The sequence below is a fragment of the Bos taurus genome, chromosome 14, assembly GCF_002263795.3.
Source record: "Bos taurus isolate L1 Dominette 01449 registration number 42190680 breed Hereford chromosome 14, ARS-UCD2.0, whole genome shotgun sequence".
In the NCBI taxonomy this organism is placed as follows: domain Eukaryota; kingdom Metazoa; phylum Chordata; class Mammalia; order Artiodactyla; family Bovidae; genus Bos; species Bos taurus.
Genome location: NC_037341.1, coordinates 82344944 through 82350057, shown reverse-complemented (window position 1 = coordinate 82350057; position 5114 = coordinate 82344944).

Here is a 5114-nt window from a genome sequence, read left to right as displayed (position 1 = left end):
GACAGCATATTAAAAAGCAGAGACATTACTCTGCCAACAAAGGTCCATATAGTCAAAGCTATCGTTTTTCCAGTAGTCATGTATGGATGTGAGTTGGACTATAAAGAAAGCTGAGTGCCAAAGAATTGATGCTTTTGAACTGTGGTGTTGGAGAAGACTCTTGAGAGTCCCCTGGGACTGCAAGGAGATCAAACCAGTCAATCCTAAAGGAAATCAGTCCTAAACATTCATTGGAAGAACTGATGCTGAAGCTGAAACTCCAATACTTTGGCACCTCATATGAAGGACTGACTCACTGGAAAAGACCCTAATGCTGGGAAAGATAGAAGGCAGGAGGAGAAGGGGATGACAGAGGATGAGATGGTTGGATGGCATCACCAATTTGATGGACATGAGTTTGAGCAAGCTCCGGGAGTTGGTGATGGACAGGGAAGCCCGGCTTGCTGGAGTCCATGGGGTTGCAGAGTCGGATACGACTGAGTGACTGAACTGAACTGATGTATTTGTTTGCTTTAATTGATTACAGTCAAAATCAGGTTTGTTAGATTTTTTGACTGAGCTGTGCAGCTTGTGGGATTTTAGTTCTCCAACTAGGGGGTTGAACACAGGCCCCAGGTAGTGAAAGCACTGAGTCCTAACCAGTGGACCACCGTGGATTCTCAATCAGATTTTAAATTGTGATGAAACAGCTCTCTACTAGAAGCAAACCACCTAAGGACCCTCATTTTAAAGGAGCGAGCAAGAACCCTGTGGCCTGCTGGGTACAAACAACAGTGGAGATTTACTCAGGCCGTTGTCTTTTAGACTGCATTTGCTTTTGTTTGTGTTCAGATGTTAAAATTGCCTGGTGGTCCGCCTCAACCCTGTTTTCCTCTTAAGCGCCGTACTTTATTTATATGCTATGTTATAGAAGGTGGGTTTCCTTAGAAACATGTGTATCACATTAGAGTACCTGCACATGTCTCGGAGGACACAAAGCGAGGCTGCTACCAAGGGGTGTGTGCACTGTTTGATTGGAAGGAGGGGCAGAAAGGCAGGAGACAGCTCTGGGTCATCCCCATTCCAGGATTAGGTAAGGAAGGAGTAATTAACAGGTCCCGGCTTGCACCCAGCCCTCCACACAGGCAGCACTCCTGGTGCAGGGGTCTGAGAGGTTGACACAAGACTTCCCAAGCCTGGTGCGCAGTGGGGTCAACTACACCTTGCCCAGGCCTGCTGGGTTCTGGCCATTGGAACCCAACTCTGCAACGTGGGTGGAAGGAGGAAGGAGAGAACATGCCCGATCCAAGCTTTCTCTCTCCTCAGGCCAGATTCTGCCGTCATTGAATCAGGCCCAAGATTTTATCAGATGCCTGCAAGGCAAAAGGCTGCCAATCATGCTGACTCACCTGGTGAGTAAGCTTCAGAGACCTTACAAGGTTCCTAAGTTTTCTTTCCAAGAACAGAATTTGACCTCACCTATTAGGGTGCCCATGCTCTAAAGGGAGTGACCCTTGGGAATCACGGAGATGGGTGAAAGCCAGGGGATCACGAGGCTTCTCAGGGACATGAGTGGCTTCTGTTGGTTACACATTACCCTGGGTAAACAACTCTTTTTTTCCCACATCATGTTAAAAATAAAAACAAAACAGCAAACATATAATAAAATTGACCATTTTTAGGTGTACAGTTCAGTCGTGCTAAGTATATTCACTGTTGTACAACCAACTTCCAGCACTTTCTCATCTTGCAAACTAAAGCTCTGTATCCAACAAACACTAACATTCCCCAGCTCTGGCAACCTCCATTCTACTTTTTGTTTCTGTGAACCTGACTGCTTTAGTTGTTTCATGTAAGTGGAATCTTGGAGGATTTGTCTTTTGGACTGTCTTATTTCACTTAGCACACTGTCTTCAGGGTTCATTTGTGTGTGGGCAAGGATGCAGAGAAATTGGAACCATTGTAGGCTGCCCGCGGGAATGTAAAATGGGGCAACTGCTGTTGGAAAACAGTTTGGTGGTTTCCTAAGAAGTTAAAAATGAATTACCTTAGGACTCAGCAATTCTACTCCTAAATATATTTTAATTCCAAAAGAATAAAAAAAAGTTGGCATTCAAGCAGAGATATGAATATGCATATTCATAATAACCCTATTTACTATAACCAGAAGGTGGAAACAGCCCACACTTCCACCAATGGATGAATGAATAAACAGATTGTGATATATACACACAATGGATTATGTAGCTATAAAAAGAAATGAAGTACCGACACAAGCCACATTAGCCTTGAAAACATTATGCTACGTGAAAGAAGCCAGGCACAAAAATGTCACATGTTGTAGGATTCTACTTATACTGGAAATTCAGAAAAGGTAAATCCGTAGAGACAGAGAGCAGATGGGTGGTTGCCAGGGGCTGAGGGGAGGAAAGAAGGGGGAATGATGCTTAATGGGTGTGAATTTCCTTTGAGGGTGATGAAAATGCTTTGGAACCAGATAGAGTGGTGATTATACAACATTGTGAAGGTACTAAACGCAACTAAATTGTACACTTTAAAAAGGTTAATTTATGTGAATTTCTCCTTTAAAAAAAAAGGGAATAGGACTTCCCTGGTGGTTCAGTGGTAAAGAATCCACTTGCCAGTGCAGGAGACAAGGGTTCTTTCCCTGATCCGAGAAGATCCCACATGCTTCGGGGCAACTGAGCCCACGTGCCACAACTATTGAGCCTGTGCTCTAGAGCCCAGGAGCCACAGCTACTGAAGCCCGGACGCCCTACAGCCCATGCTCTGCAGCAAGAGAAACCACTGCAATGAGAATCCTGCACATCACAACTGGAGAGTAACCCCTGCTCACCACAACTAGAGAAAAGCCCTCGGAGCGACAAAGACCCAGCACAGACAAAAGTGAGTAAATATACAAAATTTTTTAAAATAAAATGAAAAGCAAGGAATAAATGCTGAAATTCCTTGGTATGCCACTGCCCATCTCTGACTCTATGGTTTTGACCTCATATTAATAGTGTTAAAGGATAATTTCAAGGGATTTCCCTGGCAGTACAGTGGTTAAGATTCTGCGCTTTCACTGCAGGGGGCAAGGTTTGATCCCTCGGTGGGGAACAAAGATCCTGCATGCTGTGCAGCCAAAAAAAAAAAAAGAAACTTTTCAAAAAAAGTGAAAATTATGACTTTTTTCCTTCCAGTTTTATTGAGATGGAGTTGACATACAGACAGCACTGCTTAAAGTGTACAGCATAACGAGTTGGCTTACATACATCATGAAACAATTATCACAATAAGTTTAGTGAGCATCCATCATCTCATACAGATGCAAAATGAAAGAAAAAGAAAAAAATATTTTCCTTATGATAAGAACGCTTAGGATTTACTCAATTAACAACCTTCATGTGTAACATACAGTGTTGTTAATTTTATTTACCTTGCTGTACTTTACACCCCTAGCACTTATTTCTCTTGAAACTGGAAGTTTGTACCTTTTGGTCACTTTCATCCAATTCCTCTTTCTCCAGCCTCTGGCAGCCACTCATCTTATCTCTTTCCCCATGAGTTTGTTTGTTTTTGAAGCATAATTGAACTACGGCATTGTGTTTGTTCCTGGTGTACAACCCAGTGACTATTTCTATACTTTTCAAAATGATCTACTTACAGTATGTCACCCTACAAAGACATTACGTAGTTGTAGACTCTGCTCTCCACATTGTACCTTCCATGCCAGTGAGTCATTCATTTTTTAACTCTTACTCTCCCTCACCTGTTCCTCTCTTCCTCCCACCTTTTACCTCCTCTGGCAACTGCCTGTTTGTTCTCTGTATCTATGACTCTGATTCTCTTTTCTTATGTTTCTTCATTTGTTTCACCTTTTAGATTCCACATGTAAGTGAAATCATAAGAGGATTTGTCTTTCTCTGTCTGACTTGTTTCACTTAGCATTAAGTGAAATTTAATTTTACAGTATTATTGTCTAGTTCCAAGATTCCATTCTTTTTTATGGCTAAGAAGTATTCCATTGTGTGTGTGTGTGTGTGTGTGTGTACCACTTCTTCTTTTTGGCCATGCTGTAAGGCTTGCAGGATCTTAGTTTCCTGGTCAAGAATTGAACCCAAGCCCTTGGCAGTAAAAGTGCGGAGTCTTAACCACTGCAACACCAGCGAATTCCTACCGCTTCTTCATCTATTCATCTATCAGTGGACACTTCGGTTGCTTCCGTATATTGGCTGTTGTAAATAATGCTGCAGTGAACATGTTGTTGCTATTTAGTTGCTAAGTTGTGTCTGACTCTTTTGTGACCCTGTGTACTATAGCCTGCCAGGCTCCTCTCTGTCCATGCGATTTTCCAAGGCAGGAATACTGGAGTGGGTGGCCATTTCCATCTCCAGGGGATCTTCCTGGACCAGAGATTGAACTCCCGTCTCCTGTATTGGCAGGTAGATTCCTTACCACCAAGCCACCAGGAAATCCCATAATAAACACATATATACACATATACACATATGAAAAGATTCATACATCTTTTCAAATTAGTGTTTTCATTTTTGTTGGATAAATACCCAGGAGTAGAATTGCTGGATCATACGGTAGTGCTGTTTTTAATTTTTCAAGGAACCTCTATACTGTTTTCCGTAACGTTGCAGTGAAAATGAAAAAGAGGGATGAGTTTTTTCTTTCTCTTCCCTGAGAACAAAGAAGATAAAGAGAACAGTGAGCAGGCCTGAACATTTCTAGTTTTTTTACTTTAACTGCTCCAAGCTCTGCATGTCTGTAACTGAGTTTGCTTTTTCTGCCCCCTCTGTAGGAGCTACATTTCACAGCTATTATCTCCTCCCTTTGTAGTTCTTCTTTTCTACACACCATAAAGAAGGCTCCAGAGCCACCAAACTGCCAAACTTAATTACTGGGTTACTGACAGCCTGAGACTGCTTTTTAAACAATGGAAGAGGAAGGAGACAAGATCTTAAAACCTTTGTTCCTCATCACCGACCCCTGACTGTGAGCCCTTATCTGATATAAGCCCCTAGGTGCCCCATGGTGGGGGGCACAGTTCTTGAGGCATGAGCCCACTGTGTTCCCCTCTCTGCCAACTGAGAATGAAAATCACCTTTTTATTTCCCCCACAC